At 34.5% G+C, this 23,714-nt stretch overlaps 1 pseudogene; it reads right to left on the minus strand.

Annotated features, from left to right (window-relative positions):
• Positions 1 to 14,764: 14,764 nt before the first annotated feature.
• On the minus strand, positions 14,765 to 16,129 carry LOC112762656 (F-box protein SKIP2-like; annotated as a pseudogene).
• Between the last annotated feature and the right edge of the window lie 7,585 nt (positions 16,130 to 23,714).

The following is a 23,714-nucleotide window of genomic DNA, read 5'->3' on the forward strand; positions in this document are numbered from 1 at the left end:
TTTGTTTAAACATATTCCACCCCTTGAGTAACAATTAATTAACAAAACCCTTTTTTTGATGGTAAGAACAAAATTATGATTAGGGATGTTCAAATTTAAACGGAACAAATTAAATTGTTCATTCAATTTAATTCAAATTGAAAATCGATTAAAACTGCACTAATTTGAATTTGATTGGATTTTATTTTTTACAAACCGTAGGATCGGATTAGATTTCAGATCTATTTTTCATAATCAATCTAATCCATTCCAAACTGCACAGTGTGCTATAATATTATTATTTTATTATTATATTTACAATTATACCTATAACATATTCATTTGTTATACATTTTTATATTATTCATGTATTATTATTATTTAATAAATATTTTATGTTCAAAATGTTATTTATTTATTTATTTTAATTAACCAATAATTTTATTTATATTGTTATGTTATCGTTGGTTTTTTAAGATATTGTTGAGATTTGTTATATCATTATTGATTATTTAAAATTTGATGTTGAGATTTTGTTATATGTATTTAATTTTTTTTACAAAACCGCAAATCCAATCCGCTTGAAATTGGATCAGATCGAATCGAATCAGATTTTTTTTTTAATTTATCCAATCTAAACCGCACCACAAATAAAATTAGTATTCAAATCAGATAAATTTTTTACTCAAAATCGATCTAAACCACACCACAAACACCCTAATTATGATTCATTTAAAATTTTAAATGGGTCAATTAGTCAATCTTGATTTTTGATGCATGGATCAATAAGCCACGACACATGTATTCTAGGTTAAAGTAATACCATATTTTAGCAATAAATTGCACTATAACACACATTTAGTTTTCCTAATCATAATAATTTAATGGCATAAATTCTACGAAGCACAAACACTGACACAAAAATAGAACACGATACGATATGAAATATATCGATATACAAATTTTAAAATCTTATAAAATACTGAAATATATATATATATATATATATAATAAAAATCATATGAAATTTTTTTTATATTATTAAATCAATATTGTATGTCTATTTCAGGAAGGTAGCATGAGCCTATCACACAAACCTTTGTGCTTTCAATGTAGACATTTTTCTTGACGTATAGTTATAGCTACCTTAATTGATATAAGTAGTGAAGTTTAAGAAACATTGGGGTGTCATGATCATAGCAAATAAATAATAATTAAGTCAAATAACAATACTGCTCTTCTAATTTCTTACAATGAAAATGAAGGTTAATATCTTTTTTTTATGCATTTAATATAGGAAAAGTTCAGAAAACTTGTCAAAACTAAAATAGTTAATTGAAATAATGAATAAATATTTACTTCTTAGACAATAGAAATGGTTGAATTGATTGCACTCAACGGAGACAATTGCAACAATGATTGATTGGGTTTGCTTGAAACAGAATAAAAGTAATTTAGTGTGACATCTTCATAATGTTATTAAATACATTTATGAACTGAACATGACGTGAAACTAATTTTTCTAGAAATATCTGTCATATTTAACCTTAAAAAAAAATTCCAATTACTATCTTTGGTATAAAATAAAATAAAATAATTCAAAACAACAGTCAACAAAAGTTATGCCATGTAATAGGGAAATCAATTTAAGCAAATTCTTTATTATCTATAAGCAAGTTTGGTGGCGAATTTTCCGAATTTACTTTTTTATAGTAAATTTTAAATATTTAAAAATTATTTATTTTTATATTTTTAAATTAAATATTAATATTTATTTTTTTAATAAATTAGGCAACTATCTACCGTCAACATAACAAGCACCATAAATTTAAATGGGCAATCAATCTTTTTTAATAGAAAAAGATACCCCATGACACCCAGTTATGTTTTTCTTTTTAAATAAAAAATTCATTATATGTATTATTTTGATTATTTTAGTATATAAAATATTATAAAGCTTGTTAAAAGAGACTTGTAACTTTTCTGTTTAAATTTTTTTCCAATGAAAAACTCAAAATACATAGTTGTTTTAAGAAATGGATAAAATAAAAAATGCTATTCATAGTTTAAAATAATTATTATATTATAATTATCAATCATGTTGTGTATAATTAAAAAAAAAAGTCACTATGTCAGGACGGACCTAGAGGGGGCGAGTAGTGGCCTCGGTCCCCCAAAATTTTAAAAAACTATACTTATATATAAGATATGTGTTTTTAAAAAATAAAAAAATCTATTATCTATTATATATCTCTAATTTTAAGGCCAAAATGTGCTACATGTCACTCTCTCATTACAATTGAAATCAAATTTTTTCCTCCAAAATCAAAGAACTCTCCTCTCATCTTTTTTCCTTTTTCTATCTCTCTCATTTCTTCACTCACTCTATCTCTCTTATATATCATTATCAATGACTAATTACAAATTTGACAATCAAAATATACAACATAACATTCTCTTATTGTATTTAAATTAAATTAAAATTAAAATTAAAATACTAAAATTGAAATATAGCTATATTATATATTATATTTAGATATCTATTATATCTATTATCTATTATCTATTATTCTATTATATATTTCTAATTTTAAGGCCAAAATGTGCCACATGTCACTCTCTCATTACAATTAAAATCAAATATTTTCCTCCAAAATTAAAGAACTCTCTCATCTTCTCTCTTCTTTTCTCTATATATCTCTCATTTCTTCACTCACTCTATCTCTCTTATATATCATTATCAATGACTAATTACAAATTCGACAATCAAAATATACAACATAATATTCTCTAATTGTATTTAAATTAAATTAAATTATAATTAAAATTAAAATACTAAAATTGAAATATAGTTATATTATATATTATATTTATATATTACTAACTAATTTAATAACTAAAATGTGTCACATGACACTCTCTTATTAAAATTTAGAGAAAATATTTTTCTCTAAAAATAGTAAACATCCTTCTTATATTTTCTTATCTATCCCTTTCTTTTTTTTTCTATTTCTCTTTATCCTTCTCACTCTATATATAATTTATAATTCATATTTTATATTAGTAATTTGACAAATCAAAATGTGTCACCAGATATTTTCATTATGAATAAAATAAAAAATTTTCTTAACTTCCAAAATTAATAAACTCCCTCTCTCATTCTTCTTCTTTATCTTTCTCTCTCATTTCTCTCATTCTTTATTTTTCTCTACCTTTATGTTTTATAAAAAATAAAATTAACAATATAATATAATTTAAATAAAAAATATTATTATATACATATTTTATTTAATTTTAATTTTTTACTGCTTATCTTTTTAATATATATTTTTACTTTTTTTTTAAATATTTATTACATATAATTTTAAAAAATACTAATGTTGTGATTAAAAGTTAAAATTAAGATTCAATTGTTTTAAAAAAATAAGTTAATTTTATAACTATCAATATAAATTTTTTTATGTTAATATCTAATTATATTTTTAAATAGCAAGCATAAATTAATTATTTCTATTTGTGCAACAAACTTAATTTTTAATCAAATATAAAAATAACACGTTAAATTCTTTCAAATTTTAGATAACGAATATTAAAATTAAGTAAAAAAATTAAACTCTTTCATTTGAAAATAATAACTAAAAAACTTATTATTTAATTTTGTTTAAGACTTTGGTCTTCTTAGCCGATGGGGACTTTTGTCCCTTACGACTGTAACACCCTCACTATCAGTAGTCACGCTTCCGGCTGCGCCGCTCTGATAGCAAGAAGTATTACGACTACTTTACATACTAAATACTAAAATAGGAGCCTGTGACTCGACACTGTATCGCTGATTTCTTTGAAAACTAGAAATAAATATTTTATCTTAAGAACAATACAAGCAGGCATAGATTCATATACAAAACTCCTTACATAATAACTCAATATATTACATATTTAAAACATACAATTCCTATCCCTCTTACAAACTTGTAATAACAAAGACGAGGGGAGAAAATAATCTAATGAATACAACAACATATAAGACAAACGCAGTGTAACTCTTCATAACGCTTCTTCCGGTTCCTGAAAAGGTAAAGCTGTAGGGGGTGAGAACCTAACCACACGGTCTCACCACGCAGTTTCAAAGTTGTCATAAGAAGATATTTAATAAGAAAACTGTTTTCAAACTCAGTGATTATCATCGCCTTATGAATCTTTTAAAAACCAGTAGGTAATCGTTCAAGACTTTTTCAAAGAAACAATGTTTAATCTAATTGAAATCCGAAACCTTTCTTTTCTTATAAGAAAATCTCAATCAAAAACCAACCACGCAATCAAACAACACAATCATTAATGCAGCACCAAAGTTCATTCTCAAATGTAGCACGCCAGGACAAACACAGGCAAGACAGACAAGGAAAGCACAAGTAGGTAGCAATTACAGCAAATAGTTCAAGTAGCAGTTAAGAACAGTTTAGCAATTAGGCAAACCAAAACAAGTTCAAACCCAAGCAAAGCATACAAATGAATATGATGCATGCCTGTCCTATGGCTGATGAGGCTCATCTGTCGGTTATCCAGCCAACCCGACAAGTCTGAATTGTCCTTAGACTGTCCCCCGACGTGCATCCCCAAGAGTCTATGCATAGCTTTTTCTCAAATAATCAATATTGCTCAATGGGGGTAACATTCCTGGGAATTTATATAGTGCCCGGTCACACTTACGTCGTAGGGTCAACAGAGTATCGAGTTCTCAACCTGGTACACGTGGTGGCAAGCCATGGTACTTAATCCAGGGAACCTCGTATCTCAGATATTTCAAATTCATAAGTCAAATGAACAATTCAAAGATCGTATCTCAACATTCTCAACTTCATAATCATTCATTAATCCAAATCTCATTTCCAAATTCATTCAAAAGCCATATTTCAAAGAAATTCTCATCATCTTTCTTTTCATTCCGTTCACTAACAATTCTCAATCCAAAACATGACTTTTCCTTTGATAAATGAAGTAATCTTAAATTATATAATGCTTACAATTAAACCTTGTAAAATAACTACTTCAAATGAAACTTCTAATTTTATAAAATTTCGGCAGCATCTCTAAAACTCGGATTCTGCCACCCTTTTCGGGTCCCATCTAAACATTTCTCAAACCTTTTCTCATCCATTTCCAAATCTCATTCATTTTTCCAGAGTTGAACCAGCTCCAATATCAATTTATTTTCAAATCAAACCAATTCCAACAATAAAACTCTTTTTAAAATCAAATCAGCTCAAATATTAAATCATTTATAAAATCAGACCAATCCAAAATCAAACCGCTCCCAGAATCAATTTATTTTCATATCTCAAATTATTTCCTAAAATCGATTCATTTATATTACCAAGTAAACTTTAAAACCAAGAAGATCCACCTTTCATAATAATCGAGTAAATAACATTTCAAACCGGTTTTTACCAACAACCATAAGCCACTTACGCAATCAAGCACCAAATAATCCAATCCAACAGATCATCACATCCACAAGACAAATGTAACCACAGAAGTTTATCCTTTTGCGTCAATATCTATTTATCACAACTCTGTAATGTAAAATAGATTTTAAGAAAAACCCCTACCTCGTTCGCGATTCAACTACACGACAAACCGCATTTCTATTCTTATCCCACAGCAACAACATTAATACTGACCGTCCCCGCAGCAGTCACAGCCTCTAAACACAGTCTTAGCCCAATCCTAAAATATTAATGTCGCATAAAACTCAATAATCTATAACATAACAGCAACTAAAAGAGTTTGGAACAAGGAATGACTTACTGGGCTTACAAATAATCAAGAAAACGGAGCAACAGTAGCTCCGGTGACGACGCAGCACCTTGATGCTGTATGCAGCAGCCATAGAACACAGCAATCAAGACCCGTAACTCGATCCTATGACACCAAGACCTCAGATCCTCAAACAACTTAAAACAGAAATACCAATTTAAAGGTTTTGGAACGCATGGCTTACCTAAACAAGGATGAACGGCTGAACTGAAATAACAGTAACTCCGATGGTGGTTCCGGTGATCACCCACGCCACACTTGGTGACCAGAACGGCGGCAACGACGGTGCAGCAGTTCAGAACAACAAGCAGCGGGGGCAGGTGACTGAAATAAGCATGCAGTGACGATAAAGGTTCCCGGAATCCAAAAGAACATAAACCAAACTTTAAAACCCTTACCGACAGTGCGTTCTCCGGCGGCGGCAGCAGGATTTCGAGCGGCAGAAGCGGCGATGGCTGGCGCGGGTCTCTCTTTTCTCTCCTCTGCTCCCGAGCTCGCTCTCTCTGGCTCCTCCATAAGTGGCGGCAACCGACTCCGGGACGAGGACGACGACGACGCGGGTACAGTAGCGGCGGCGACGGCTTCACGGTGTGGGCGACGCTGGCGACGCGAAAAGGGTTCTGACACGGTGGTTGGACCTCAGCTCGGCTTGAGATCCCGCTCTCTCTCCCTCGCGCGTCTCTCCTCCCCGCGTGGTCTCCTCGGCGCTGGCGCCAACGGCGACGCGACGGCGGTCCTGAGCTGCGCGGCGGCTTCCTCGCGGTACTCTCCTTTTCTCTCAGATCTCCTCTCTCTTCTGTCAGTAGCGGCGGCTACGGTGGCAGTGACACCCACTGCGCCGCCTCCCTCTTCTTCCTCCCATTTCCTTCTTTCTTTTCTTCGTTCTTTTGCTTTTGCTTTTCTTTCTTTCTTTCTTTCTTTCTTTCTTTCTTTTGATATGTTTACTGAAGGAAAGAAAACAGGTGTGGCGGCTAGGGTTAATTTAGGGGGTTAGGGTTAATTTGGTTAAAGTTAGGGTTTGGATTTAATTTAGCAAAATTTGTCTTTAATAATTTTTAATCAAATTAGGATTTGTTTTATTAATTTCAAATCTAATTTAATTGTCAAAACTTGATTTAATTACTTCTAATAAAATAATTTCTAAAATAAAATCTTTAATGAATAAATAAATTGAAATTAACTCATAATAATATTTTTTAGAAAATTATGGGTCTTACACCCTACCCACCTTATAAAAATTTTCGTCCTCGAAAATTGATACAAAATAAAAGAGATTTTCATATTACTTCACTCTTGAACTTATTTAAAGAAAAGGCAAAAAGTTCTTAGTATATATATATTCATATAGTTTCAAATACCAGAATTTTCATATGGCATAAAAATATAAAGGGTATAAGTATGATGTGAAACAAAGTTACAAGATAGACTTGATGCACAAAATAATATGTTTCAAACGTGTGATAGTAAAGCAAGGTGACAAAAAAGGTATAAAACAAGCTGGGGTCAAAATGATGTGCTCAACGTCCGGATACTAATCTCATACCAACTGCAAAGACTCAACTATTCGAACTTCAATATAACTTATCTCCACCATTCTTAACTGTACTTCATTGAGCTCTCATCCGAAGGTTTTCAACCTCGTCATCACTTCGTAAATCTTAATGGTCACAAACCCAACATCAACAAAATTCTTTCACATGAAATAAGGTTCCACAACTCCCTGCAACATCGTATATTTACAAATTTTCACCTTTTGAATTCACCAAACGTGTCCTAAAGAGCTAATGTGTTGTTTACTAAGCGTACGGTCGCACAAGACATCAAAACTAATCTCGAGTATACTCAGAAGGATCATAAACCATAGAAAAGAAAGAACAGTGACAAAGACCGTGTTCGCGAGAATTTGAAAGAATTGTGGAAATCACAAGTAGACAAGGATGAACAAGTAATAAAAAGTGCTGGAAAGAGAATCAACTGATAACTTTAAAGGTAACTCTTGAATCGAAGGAATTTAATAAGATCAATAAGATGAAAAATAATGTAGTATTTTGAAACGAATTCAAGCTGAGTCAAATAAATATGAGGTTTACAAAGAAGAATATCTAAAACCAAAGACAAAATTCATAGAACCCAAGAGTATGATTTAAAGATACTCTCGAATGCATTGCTCATAAGGAATGAAAAACTTAAAGAAAAATCATTTTGTGTTCTAAAAGAGAAAATGAGTAACAAACATCCTTCAAAAGATTAATAAAAATGTAAATGTGGCATTATTTCAATATAAATTCAAGCGGAAATAGATTACACAATTTGTAAATGGAAAGATTAATTTGGCTAAGAGCAAAATTGTATTTTCTCTTCTTTTTTAAGAATGTATGAAAACTATAATCTTGTTGGAAGAAAATCTGAGATAAAATTTTACTCATAAAAGAAAAGATGATGCATTACAATCAAACAGGTTTAAATCACATAGAAATTTTCAGAGTATAAGGTAAAGGAGTGTAAGCTAAATTGAAAGCGATTTTATTAAAATTTCAATAGATGTATCGCCCCAAAACAAGTTCAAATCACACCAAAGAGAGGCACTGCTCAAGTAAAACAATTCTAGTCAGGGACAATTTTGCATAAAAATAAATCGAAACTTGTTTAAAAAGGTTTAAATTAAAACAAAACTTCAATAATATACTTGAAGTCACAACTTTATAAGGATGTTCAATAATATTATTATGTGCTAAAAAGGAAACTAACTCATTTTAAGAAAGAAACTTAAATTAAAGGATTTCAATTAGGATTCATAAAGCATGTCACTCAGAAACAAAAAGCTTAAAAAGGAACTTAACAACTTAAAAAAATTGATTCAAAACTTAAATTCCTTCAAAAGAATTCAAAACCTTTTCAAAAATGGTTCAAAACAAAATTCTGAAAGTATATTTGAAATAACCACCTCGCAAGTATCATTTAAGAAGATTACGATGTGCTTAAAATGAAATCAACCCATGGAAGATAGGACCTTTAAATTAAGGGAATTCAAACAAGAACTCATTGGGTATGGATTATCAAATGAGTTTCCAATTGGTCTAAAGGAATACAAAACGCGCCAGGAAGACAACTCAATCAATAGAAAATTCTCAAGAAAGAACCTTTGACTAAAGAAAGACAAATAAAAGGACAAATGGTGCATTAGATGGAAACGAATTAAAGTTGACTCGGATGAGAATGAGATTCACAAGAAATGGAAAACTAAGACTAATAGTGACGTTAAAAAAATAAAAGAGTAGTTAAAAACAGAATTAAATATGACATCCACAGAAATAAAAGTTTAAGAAAGAAATTGATCCATTCATGATAATAAAGACATGAGTCCAACATTTTTTTTTGTAAGAACAACAATTGCATAAATAATATAGTATGCTAAACCAAATTCGAATAAAAATAAATTAGGTGAAGCTTACCAAACAAAACCAACTGGAAAGAGACAAAAACCTTTCTTTGAAAAATATCTAAATATATAGTCAAATCAGGATATTCGTAAAAACTGTAATAAAATTGTTAAAAAATCAAATTGTATTTAAAGTATATATACATTTCCATAAATCAGTGAAGAAACAGGCGAGGTATTAGAAACAACTAGTTTTAAACTGTATAAGAAACTTTCAACGTTTATATAAAGAAGTACATATCAAATTAAAAGTGGTTGTATATTTCCAATCAAAAACGGTTTTGTTAAGATTTAAAGAATGGCTGTAATTGTTATCAAATAAGAGGAAAACTAAATTACAATTTATTTACAAAGGACTCGAAAAATGAACTTAAAAAGGTGTCCTGCATCAAAACAGATTCGAATGTATATATAAAAAAAAATACATGATTCAAAAAGAAGTGCCTAAATAAAGAAGGTAAATACACCAAGGATTTTAAACAGGCATATGCAGTTAGGATCAAACAAAAGCGTACGTAAACAAGAGAGTAGGATTGAAAGATAATCTGTTCACTTTCCAAGAAAAGTATCGCAGACAAGAACCTTAGAGCATACCAAGCAGGAATAAGATACGTGATATTTGCAGAGTTCAAGACACCTAACCGAGTAACCTCAAGAATTAACTCCTAACGTTTCTAAAACCCGCGATTCGCATTACCTATGACTCGCATATTGTCTATGATAACCCATTAGTGCTTACATAAACATAATTCACTAGTGTTAAGCTGGCCAAACTTAATACCAGGGATTATGCAATGCAAGACTAATGGCATTAATCAATAGACCGTCATGTGCATAAGCTCTAATTCTCATTATTCAAACAAGACTTACTACATGACAGACTCTTAGAGTATGCAATTGAAGCATAACTGGTCCATTCCTCAGGCTCTACAAGAAAGACTGCTCTGATACCATAATGTAACACCCTCACTTACAGTAGTCACGCTTCCGGCTGCGCCACTCTGATAGCAAGAAGTATTACGACTACTTTACATACTAAATACTAAAATAGGAGCCTGTGACTCGACACTGTATCGCTGATTTCTTTGAAAACTAGAAATAAATATTTTATCTTAAGAACAATACAAGCAGGCATAGATTCATATACAAAACTCCTTACATAATAACTCAATATATTACATATTTAAAACATACAATTCCTATCCCTCTTACAAACTTGTAATAACAAAGACGAGGGGAGAAAATAATCTAATGAATACAACAACATATAAGCCAAATGCAGTGTAACTCTTCATAACACTTCTTCCGGTTCCTGAAAAGGTAAAGCTGTAGGGGGGTGAGAACCTAACCACACGGTCTCACCACGCAGTTTCAAAGTTGTCATAAGAAGATATTTAATAAGAAAACTGTTTTCAAACTCAGTGATTATCATCGCCTTATGAATCTTTTAAAACCAGTAGGTAATCGTTCAAGACTTTTTCAAAGAAACAATGTTTAATCTAATTGAAATCCGAAACCTTTCTTTTCTTATAAGAAAATCTCAATCAGAAACCAACCACGCAATCAAACAACACAATCATTAATGCAACACCAAAGTTCATTCTCAAATGTAGCACGCCAGGACAAACACAGGCAAGACAGACAAGGAAAGCACAAGTAGGTAGCAATTACAACAAATAGTTCAAGTAGCAGTTAAGAACAGTTTAGCAATTAGACAAACCAAAACAAGTTCAAACCCAAGCAAAGCATACAAATGCATATGATGCATGCCTGTCCTATGGCTGATGAGGCTCATCTGTCGGTTATCCAGCCAACCCGACAAGTCTGAATTGTCCTTAGACTGTCCCCCGACGTGCATCCCCAAGAGTCTATGCATAGCTTTTTCTCAAATAATCAATATTGCTCAATGGGGGTAACATTCCCGAGAATTTATATAGTGCCCGGTCACACTTACGTCGTAGGGTCAACAGAGTATCGAGTTCTCAACCTGGTACACGTGGTGGCAAGCCACGACACTTAATCCAGGGAACCTCGTATCTCAGATATTTCAAATTCATAAGCCAAATGAATAATTCAAAGATCGTATCTCAACATTCTCAACTTCATAATCATTCATTAATCCAAATCTCATTTCCAAATTCATTCAAAAGCCATATTTCAAAGAAATCCTCATCATCTTTCTTTTCATTCCGTTCACTAACAATTCTCAATCCAAAACATGACTTTTCCTTTGATAAATGAAGTAATCTTAAATTATATAATGCTTAAAATTAAACCTTTTAAAATAACTACTTCAAATGAAACTTCTAATTTTATAAAATTTCGGCAGCATCTCCTCTAAAACTCGGATTCTGCCACCCTTTTCGGGTCCCATCTAAACATTTCTCAAACATTTTCTCATCCATTTCCAAATCTCATTCATTTTTCCAGAGTTGAACCAGCTCCAATATCAATTTATTTTCAAATCAAACCAATTCCAACAATAAAACTCTTTTTAAAATCAAATCAGCTCAAATATTAAATCATTTATAAAATCAGACCAATCCAAAATCAAACCGCTCCCAGAATCAATTTATTTTCATATCTCAAATTATTTCCTAAAATCGATTCATTTATATTACCAAGTAAACTTTAAAACCAAGAAGATCCACCTTTCATAATAATCGAGTAAATAACATTTCAAACCGGTTTTTACCAACAACCATAAGACACTTACACAATCAAGCACCAAATAATCCAATCCAACAGATCATCACATTCACAAGACAAATGTAACCACAGAAGTTTATCCTTTTGCGTCAATATCTATTTATCACAACTCTGTAATGTAAAATAGATTTTAAGAAAAACCCTACCTCGTTCGCGATTCAACTACGCGACAAACCGCATTTCTATTCTTATCCCACAGCAACAACATTAATACTGACCGTCCCCGCAGCAGCCACAGCCTCTAAACACAGCCTTAGCCCAATCCTAAAATATTAATGTCGCGTAAAACTCAATAATCTATAACATAACAGCAACTAAAAGAGTTTGGAATAAGGAACGACTTACTAGGCTTACAAATAATCAAGAAAATGGAGCAACAGCAGCTCCGGTGACGACGCAGCACCTTGATGCTATATGCAGCAGCCATAGAACTCAGCAATCAAGACTCGTAACTCGATCCTATGACACCAAGACCTCAGATCCTCAAACAACTTAAAACAGAAATACCAATTTAAAGGTTTTGGAACGCATGGCTTACCCAAAGAAGGATGAACGGCTGAACTGAAATAACGGTAACTCTGATGGTGGTTCCGGTGATCACCCATGCCACACCCGGTGACCAGAACGGCGGCAACGACGGTGCAGCAGTTCAGAACAACAAGCAGCGGGGGCGGGTGACTGAAATAAGCATGCAGTGACGATAAAGGTTCCCGGAATCCAAAAGAACATAAACCAAACTTTAAAACCCTTACCGACAGTGCGTTCTCCGACGGCGGCAGCAGGATTTCGAGCGGCAGAAGCGGCGATGGCTGGCGTGGGTCTCTCTTTTCTCTCCTCTGCTCCCGAGCTCGCTCTCTCTCGCTCTCTCTGGCTCCTCCATAAGTGGCGGCAACCGACTCCGGGACGAGGACAACGACGATGCAGGTACAGTAGCAGCGGCGACGGCTTCACGGTGTGGGCGATGCTGGCGACGCGAAAAGGGTTCTGACACGATGATTGGACCTCAGCTCGGCTTGAGATCCCGCTCTCTCTCCCTCGCGCGTCTCTCCTCCTCGCGTGGTCTCCTCAGCGCTGGCGCCAACGGCGACGCGACGCGACGGCGGTCCTGAGCTGCGCGGCGGCTTCCTCGCGGTACTCTCCTTCTCTCTCAGATCTCCTCTCTCTTCTGTCAGCAGCGGCGGCGACGGTGGCAGTGACACCCACCGTGCCGCCTCCCTCTTCTTCCTCCCCTTTCCTTCTTTCTTTTCTTCGTTCTTTTGCTTTTGCTTTTCTTTCTTTCTTTTGATATGTTTACTGAAGGAAAGAAAACAGGTGTGGCGGCTAGGGTTAATTTAGGGGGTTAGGGTTAATTTGGTTAAAGTTAGGGTTTGGATTTAATTTAGCAAAATTTGTCTTTAATAACTTTTAATCAAATTAGGATTTGTTTTATTAATTTCAAATCTAATTTAATTGTCAAAACTTGATTTAATTACTTCTAATAAAATAATTTCTAAAATAAAATCTTTAATGAATAAATAAATTGAAATTAACTCATAATAATATTTTTTTGAAAATTATGGGTCTTACAATAACCATTTTATAAAATTAGTTTAATGCTATAAATTTTTTGTGTCATAATCTATAATACCAGGATCGACGTAATTTTAAAAGATTTATATTTCCGTAATAGTATTACGGGTAAAAATACTAGTATTATGTAATTTAATAGTTTTATATGTATTATTTTTCACTATGTAATGGATTTATGTCTTAATTGTTTAATTCACTAATATTTTTTAGTTAACTAATTTAATATCATACCCTCAAGTCTTTGTACCTTTCAAATTAGTTTTTATATAATAATCTCTGTATTTATTTTTAAAAAATATTTTATTTTTAAAAAAAATATTTTATTTTTTTATATTAATATATTTAACATTCATATTATTATATTAATAATAACTTACGTAGTTATATTTTGGTAATAACATTATGTACTTTAAATATTATTTTCTTGTAAAAAATACTCATTTTTCTTTTAAATTTACGTTGTTAAATGAAAAATTTTATAAAGATATCTTATATCTTGTACTTTATAAGGGTACTATGTCTTTCAAATAATTAAAATTTATAATTTATTTTCAAATTTTTTTAAATTTTTGAAAGAATTAATTTTAATTAATAAGATATGTGATAATTTTTATCTAAACACGCTATAAATTATTGGTATTTTATAATTTTATAATGTACTATTGATATTGTTATATTTTATGATGTAATTATCATATTAAAAATAAAATTGTGAAAAAAATTCTAATTATAATTATATATATATATATATATATATATATATATATATATGTTTTGATAAATCTTTTAAAAAACTAACTCTAATAACTATATGTTAATTATTTTTATAGAAAAAAATTATTTAAAATTCGGCCCCTCCATATTAAAATTTCTGGATCCGTCCCTGGCCGTATGCATCCCCCACTTTCATGCCCATCATCCGAGACCTCTTCTTCTTCTTTCTTCCTCTCTCGTCTCATAGACCTCTCACTCCACAACCCTCTCCACCTTCCAAATAAAACAAAAAAAATAGATTAATTATAATACAAAGTTAGTATCACCATCAACACAAATAATAAGAACACTCGAACAGAACCAATAGAGATTATTAACAAATGCAGCTAGCTAACAGCAATAGCAACAAAGCTACTAGCTACTCAGGAAATTGAAACTCCCAAAAGGCAAATTGAACCAAAGAATTCACCTTCTCATATTGTCAAATGAGGACTTTGGCAAGAACGCGTTTGCTTTCTTACTAAGGTCATGAAAATGCTACTATTGAGCGAAGACATTATCATTGTTATACCACCTTCTCAATGCTGATTGCACTACACTTCTATTAGCAAAAAACCCAAATGTTGCTCTCAACATTGCCAATCCATTGTAACCATTTGATGCTTCTGCTGCTGCAGCTACAGCAGCCACCCCCTCATTTTCTCTGTGAAATGCTATCACATCATTCGCTGCATGATCATGATCAATTTGACTCGCATTCAATGTTTCATAATCACTATTATCAAAACTAAACGCCAAAGACTCCCCATGTTCATGCACCCACTCCACAATCATATCAGTAACCTTTCTGTATCTCCTCACCTTAAACTTAATCAAATTGGGGCAATCAGAAGTAAGAGCTAAAATCCCCACATTGGATATAGGGCACCCCTTAATGCAAAGCTTCTTGAGTGCAACACACTTGTTGGCAACACACTCAATCTCAGCGTCACCAATGGTATTAAGCCCACAAAGTGCCAATCTCTCCAAAGCCTTGCATTTGGAAGCAATTGCCTCAAGGCTCGAAGATGTTGGATAGATACCAATCAAAGCAAGCTCCTGCAAGTTAATGCAGTGTTTGGCAACAGAAATCAAACCATCATCACCAATCCTATTGGTTCTCCACCCATCAACGTGAAGCTTCCTCAACATCTTGCAGTTCTCAGCAACTAGATTGAGACCCACATTTGAGCACTCAGCGATTTTCACAATGTGAAAAGTGTTTCAAACTCAAACACTTAGACAAACCCACAAGACCCACATCGCTAACTTAAATCTTCTCAAGGTGAACATCGACCAATGCAGCATGGAGGTTCCCAATCTTTTCAAGGGTGTCATCCCAATCCCTCCAAATAGCCAATTACCTTCAAAGATCGAAGCCTTTTCGACCCAATCATAAGGGGGCGTGAAGCTCTGGCAATTCACGATCTCCTTCGAGAAAACAGAAGTCATCGACGTCGTTCCGGAACCAACCACCTCGCCACACAGCCGCTTAACGGAGAGCTCTTCCAAACCCTGGCAACGACTGGCGACAGCGTTGATTCCCTTAATGCTAAGCACGCACGAAGCGCAAGATAGCTTCTTCAACGCCTTGCAGTTTTCACCAGCAGCGGCCATTCCTGCCTCCGTTATCTCACGGCATCCACAGAGCTTGAGCCACGTTAGGTTAACGCACCGGAGCGAAATCAAGATCAAACCTTCGTTGTTCACGCTCGTTTTGGAGGGTGGAGAGGGTTGTGGAGTAAGAGGTCTGTGAGACGAGAGAGGAAGAAAGTGCGCGATGAAACTGGCATGGAAGAAGAAGAAGAAGAGGTCTGGGATGATGGGCATGAAAGTGGGGGATGCATATGGCGTCGTTTTGGCCATTAAGGACCAATTTGTCCTCCAACAATTTGTTTTCCCATTCACTTCAGCAACCGTAACGGACACATCACTCTTCACCCCTCCACCTCAGCAATCTCCGTTACTGTTTCGGACACCAATTTCATGGAAGGACATAATTGTCACGGAATTTACATGGTGAGAGATCGAAATGTATTTTCCAATCTTAAAAGATGAAAATGTTCGCATTTTAAAAGGTCAGAGACCTATTTGTCTTTTACTCTAAATTTTTCTTTTTGGAATGTGAGAAGGACAAAGGCAAAGTGCCTGAAAAGTACAATTAAAAAAATAATATTTATATAACTATTATTAATCCTAATCTCACCTTAGTTTTGATTCCTCTTTTTTATTTTTATTTTTTATAGTTACATAAATGTTTTTTCTTTTTTTTTAATCATTTTCTTTAATTTGTCTTATAAATTATCCAAACCGATCCCTTTCATATTTCATTAATTTAAATCAGTTCGGTTTCGATTAGGGGTGTTCATGGATCGGATCGTATCTGCAGATTCGCGGTAAATATCCGCATCCGATCCGAAAATTGCGGATATGATCCGATCCGTAAATTGATCGGATCGGATCCGCACCCTTTGCGGATCGGATCGCGGATATCTGCTCTACATCCGCGTATCCGATCCGCGTATCCGATCCGCGGATCCGCAGATCCGCATTATAATAATTAAAAAATAAATAAATATATATATGTTTGGTATTATATTTACTTGTTTGTATGTTTTAATTAGTAATTAATATTCATATATTGTATTATTTTATTTTTGTTATTTAGAGAGAGTTTAATTAAAAATATTTTAGGAATAAATAAGTTTAAAAGTATGAAAGAAATATTTTTATCGAATTCTTTTACATAGAAATATGATTAAAAAGAGAAGATTTAATTATGCGGATATATCCGATATCCGATCCGATCCGATCCGCAAATGTGCGGATCGGATCGGATCTGGCACTAAAAAATGTGGATATCATATCCGATCCGATCCGATCCGCGGACACCCCTAATTTCAATAACAAAAGCGTATTAACTCAATTCAACCCGACCGATCAAATTTAATTGAGTTGATTCTCAAATTCACCCAAATCCAACTCAACACAATTATACTCATAGCAGCCAAGCAATGACATGCAAACATTTTTTTTAATGAACGTATTTATATCCCCCTGCAGTCCTACATAATACATATATATGGGTCATTTGAAATAAGAGTGGCAAAGCAGGTCGGTCTACCAAACTCGCCTAAGTCCGCATCATAAATGCCCGTTCCGTCAATTAAGATGGATTTAAAATATTAGCCTGTCTCTTTTTACGGTGGATTGGCGGATTGGCGGTGGCGGATTAGCGGCTTATTTTTTTTTAAATAAAATTCATTAAAATTAACCAAAAAATAATAATTAAAAAATCAAATACAAATAAAAAATAGTCAAATTATAATATAATTTTTTATTATTTTTTTAATTTTTAACTTCAATAAAATTGTTTAAAATAATATTTGTTGATAGAGTCATCTTTATTTTAAAAAAAAAGTCACATAATTTGAGCATATATACGAAATTATAAAATAAAATAAATAAAGTTAATAACTAAAAAAAGAATAAAACAAAAAATAAAAAAAAGTGTTTAAAAATTATATAATTATTGATTTTATAGTAGTAATGACTTTTTTATTTAATAAAAAATAAATAAAAATCATTGACCCGACCCGCCAAAATCTACAAATTTAGCAGTGCGGAGTTGGTGCTTTTTTTTTTTCAATTTGACGAGTTTTAAATCATAATTCGACCCATTTTTGTAGCGGGTCAGCCCAACAAATTCAACCCATTTTGCCCCTTCTAATTTTAAATTGGTGTTTTAAGTTGAATCACAACTTCACAGGTGTCAATTATTGAACCTACATCATCACCTATGGCCAATTATAGCCATTTTTTAAGTGAGTTGCCACCTCATACCTCACAAGAAAGAAGAAAATTCAATTAATCAAAAAACTCAACATGGTGTCTTTTCAAAACTCTACTATTTTTGTGTGCTTCATACTATGAAAAATACAACACGGTAATTATTGTTATTTTTATTTATTATTAAAAATTATTTTTAATTTAATTTATCAAATGTATGTATAATAATTTTTTTAAAAAAAATTTACAAAACCAAATGTAAAATATAACCACCAAATCATTACTTATATAAGAGTTTCTCTTATAAAATAGTTACCTTGTACTCTTTTTTTTTTCTTGAATATGGAGTACTAAAATTTTATATATTAACGTTTTCTCTTTCTTATAATTAAAGAGTACTAAAGAGTACTAAACCAATGAATTATAACTCAAATAACATAATCTTTCAGTACTCAATTAAAAAGTTATGGGTTTAAATATTCTATTTTTGACCAAAAAAAAAATTAAAGAATACTGAAATTCTATATTATTTTAGAGTATATTCTCCTTAAAATTTTGGAATTTGGAGTATTAAAATTATTTTTAAAGAATTAAAAGAAATTAGCATTTATATTTATTTTATGTTTTTGTATTTAAAATTTATTTGGACTAAGATTAATATTTTATTTTGGACCAATCTAAGTTTATTATATTTTTTTAATTAATATTACTCATTTTTTTCTGTTGGCGAGATACTTGTTGATTTATAGGCTCTCAAGGAAGAATAAGTTAAATGAATTGTATGATTTGTTTAAGTGGAGGTTAAAATTGATGCTCACCTAGGTTCTTTTTCTTTGTGCATGCATATTCTTTTTTTCTTTTCTTTTGCGCACGTATATTTTTAGATGGCATAATTATTTTTTTTATTGTGTTTAACTCTCAAATTCTTACTCTCCTTTTTCCTTCACTCGTTCTCTTTAAATATGAAGTACGTATTCTTTCTAAAATTAACACTAAAAGCAATTGATAAAAATTTATCACTTATTTAATTTGTATGTATATATATGTATTATTTAATTATTATGTTTTGAGTTTTCTATTATTATTTCGGCTACACAAATTAAACATTATTTCCAGTGTAGTATGATTTAATTATTGTCATCACGTACTCATATTTATATTGTTGTATTAAACATTGTTATTATGATTGCATTATTGTTGTCACGTACTCATATTTGTAGTTTTTAAAATTATGAGTATTTTTAAAAATACTTAAAACAAATTTTAAAATAAATTTGTATTTATTAATATTTAAAATATCATATATAACTTTATATATTAACAAATATCTCATTTTACTCTTATATTCATATTTATTTATAGTCTTTTTAAATTTTATAAATTATTTTTAATTTAATTTATTAAATATAGATATTATAATTAAAAAAATTATCTTTTAAAGTTAATTTTAATAAATTATTTTTAAAAAATAAAAATTTTATAAAACCAAATCTAAATTATAACCACTGTTCATATCCTGGTCCAATGCTAGAACCCAGGATCCAAGTAAGAAGGCCCAACCCAAAGGTTGAGCCTCACCCTGCACCAAATCAACCGCTACAAAGTTGGTTTGCACCACGACTTGCTCTAAGGAAGTCGGGAACGAGGATTAGCTGGCAGATAAGCACTCATTTGAATGGGTAACCGCCACTAGAATCTCTCTAACCACTTCCACGAGCCATATCTTAACTTCCCTAAGATAAAGGGACGGTTAACACCCTAGAAAAGTGGCACTACTCCAACGGTGGTTATTGGTTCACCACTATAAATACACTGACACTCCTCAGGTATCTCTAAGACCCAATACACTCTAAACCTGCTCACGCCCTTGCTAACTTAGGCATCGGAGTATCTTTGCAGGTACCACCCCCCATTCCTCCGCGCACTCACAAGTCGGAGGACACCGAGTTGCGGATCCACCAGGAATTCTCCTCATTCATACGTTTGGGCCAACCAGCACCATCCAGCCCATCAATCTCTGGTTACCCATCGTAACATTGGCGCCGTTGCCGGGGACCCGAGAGATCAACCAGTGATGGCGGACAGATCCCCTGAGGAGGGTCATGTGGAAACAGATTCTGAACAAGAGAATTTGGATACCGGAAATAATGACGCGGACCTAACCCTCCATCAGGAAACCAATGATCAACACAAAGAAGGAACCTCCGAAGTCAAAACCCCGAAGGTGAATTCCTCTGAAGGCCGTGAGTCAGAGAAAGACGGACAGTCCCACGCAACTGAGCTTATGGGATTAGTCCATGTCCACCAAAGTCGTTTGGAACAACTAGAACAGGAACGGGAGCGACAAAGGGAAATAGAAAAACACCTAAGAGAGGAGATGGATCGACGAAAAGAGTTAGAGGAAAAACTCTTAAAGTTAGAATCCTCCCTCAAAGGTCGGAACTCCCGTGACGGTAGGGAAGATTCGCCCCTAGGGGGGAAGATCCTTTTAGTGAGGACATAATGAGGACAAAAGTTCCGAGAAATTTTAGAAGCCCCGATATGGACCTCTACGACAGAACCACTGATCCAAAGCATCATCTGAGCAACTTTAAAAGTCGGATGTATCTGGCTGACGCTTCTGATGCTACGCGATGCAAAGCTTTTCCGACAACCTTGTCAAAAGCAGCGATGAAGTGGTTCGACAGCCTCCCCCCGAGGTCGGTTACCAGTTTTGAAGACCTCTCAAGGAAATTCTTGATGAGGTTCTCTATCCAGAAAGACAAAGTTAAACATGCACCAAGCCTCCTGGGAATAAAACAGGAGGTCGGAGAATCCTTACGAGCCTATATGGAAAGGTTCAACAAAGCATGTTTAGAGATTCAAGACCTGCCCACCGAGGCAGTCATAATGGGATTAGTCAATGGGCTCAGAGAAGGTCCCTTCTCACAGTCCATATCCAAAAGACATCCCATTTCTCTAAGTGATGTACAGGAAAGAGCTGAAAAGTACATCAACATAGAGGAAAACGCTAAGTTAAGAGACCTGAGTTGGCGACCTGGGCACCCTCCCTCAACAAAAGAGAGAGAGAGGGAAACCAAAAAGAAGGAAGAACTCGGTCTCAATAGACCAAGAAAATATCACTCTTATACTCTTCTAAAGGTCTCCATAGTGGATGTTACAGAGAGATTTGTAATACTGAAAAGCTGCCACCCCCTAGACCCATTAAAAATAAAAAAGGGGGGAGCCGCAGCGACTACTGTGAGTACCATAAAATATATGGTCACTCCACAAACGACTGCTACGACCTTAAAAATGTGATAGAAAAGCTGGCTAGGGAAGGTCGGCTCGACAGATATCTCATAGAAAGGTCGGACAGTCATGGGAAGAGAAAGCGAGATGATATGGATAGAAGAGACCCACCACCGCAGACTCCGGAGAGACATATCCACATGATCTCAGGAGGGTTCGCGGGAGGGGGACTCACCAAATCCTCTCGCAAAAGACATCTCAAGAGAGTCTACCAGGTCGGAGAAGATTCATCCGACCTCCCTACCATTTCATTCACAAAAGAAGATGGGCAAGGAATAATCCCTGGACACGATGATCCAGTGGTAATAACTATGATCCTAGCAAATGCTCATCTCCACAGAACCCTAGTAGACCAAGGAAGCTCAGCGGACATCCTTTTTAAGCCCGCTTTCGACAAACTAGGGTTGGATGAGAAAGAATTAAGAGCCTACCCCGACACCTTATATGGACTAGGCGACACGCCAATAAAGCCACTAGGATTTTTGCCCCTTCACACCACTTTTGGAAAAAGGGAAAAATCAAAAACTCTGAGCATAGACTTCATAGTCATCGATGTAGGGTCATCATATAATGCTTTAATTGGCAGAGCTACCCTTAATCGACTCGGAGCGGTGGTATCCACTCCTCACCTTTGTATGAAATTCCCGACTTCAGCGGGGATAGCAACGGTAAGGGGAGATCAGAAATTGACAAGGAAATGCTACAATGAAAGCCTAAACCTGAGAGGAAAAAGCCGAGAAGTTCACACAGTAGAGCTCGGAGGCGCAAGGGCTAGAGAGGAGCTGCGTCCACAACCGGGAGGAAAAACCGAGGAGATACAGGTCGGCGAAGAGGAGGGAAAAAATACTCACATAGGGGCCAAACTAGGGGAAACCCTAAAACAAGGGTTGACTAAGCTCCTAAGAGATAACTCCGATCTCTTCGCCTGGAAGGCCTCCGACATGCCTGGGATAGATCCCGAGCTCATGTCCCATAAGCTCTCGGTTTACCCGGGGTCCCGACCTGTACAACAAGAAGACGCAAGCTCGGCCCCGAGCGAGCCCTAATAGTAGAGGAGCAAGTACAAGTGCTCCTAGAAGCCGGCTTCATTAGAGAAGTCAAGTACCCAACATGGCTAGCCAATATAGTGCTAGTCAAAAAACAAAATGGCAAATGGAGAATGTGTGTCAACTACACCGACTTAAACAAGGCATGTCCCAAGGACCCTTATCCACTGCCAAGTATTGACACCCTAGTGGACTCCAGCTCGGGGTATCAATACTTGTCGTTCATGGACGCCTACTCGGGATATAACCAAATCCCGATGTATGAACCAGACCAGGAGAAAACATCATTCATCACGCCCAGAGCTAATTTTTGCTACGTGGTCATGCCATTCGGATTGAAAAATGCAGGGGCCACATACCAGAGGCTGATGAATAAGGTGTTTGCCTCTCACCTTGGAAGCTTAATGGAAGTGTACGTCGACGACATGCTGGTAAAGACCAAGAAAGAAGTCAATCTCTTGGTAGACCTCTCACAAGTCTTCAACACCATAAGGCTACACGGGATGAGACTAAATCCCTCAAAGTGTGCCTTCGCAGTAGAGGCAGGAAAATTCCTGGGGTTTATGCTAACACAAAGAGGGATTGAAGCCAATCCCGACAAGTGTAGAGCTATCCTGGAGATGAAAAGCCCGACTTGTTTAAGAGAGGTCCAGTAGTTGAATGGCCGACTTGCAGCCCTTTCCAGATTTTTGGCAGGATCGGCACTAAAATCCCTCCCACTGTTCTCCTTATTGAGAAAGGGATGTCAGTTTGAATGGACTCCTGAATGCGAGGAGGCGTTCCAGGAGTTCAAAAGATTCTTAAGCCAACCTCCTATTTTGACCCGACCAATAGCTGGGGAAGACCTCGTCCTATACTTATCTGTAGCAGACAAGGCCGTCTCGTCGGCCTTGATAAGAGAAGACGAGGTCGGACAACACCCAGTATATTTCATCAGTAAAGTTCTACAAGGCCCTGAGCTAAGGTACCACAAACTAGAGAAGTTTGCCTACTCCTTAGTAGTAGCCTCACGAAGACTACGGCCTTACTTTCAAGCTCACACAATAAGAATCCGCACGAACCAACCCATGAAGCAAATCCTCCAAAAGACGGATGTTGCAGGGAGAATGGTTCAATGGGCAATAGAGCTCTCCGAATTCGACTTGAAGTATGAAACTCGGATGGCGATCAAAGCCCAGTGCCTCACCGACTTCATTGCGGAATACGCGGGAGACCAAGAGGAAAAACCAACTACATGGGAACTTTATGTAGATGGATCCTCGAACAAAACAGGAAGCGGTGCAGGCATAATATTGGTGGACGAAAGAGGGACCCAAATAGAGGTT

The sequence above is a fragment of the Arachis hypogaea genome, chromosome 17 (genome assembly GCF_003086295.3).
Source record: "Arachis hypogaea cultivar Tifrunner chromosome 17, arahy.Tifrunner.gnm2.J5K5, whole genome shotgun sequence".
Classification (NCBI taxonomy): domain Eukaryota; kingdom Viridiplantae; phylum Streptophyta; class Magnoliopsida; order Fabales; family Fabaceae; genus Arachis; species Arachis hypogaea.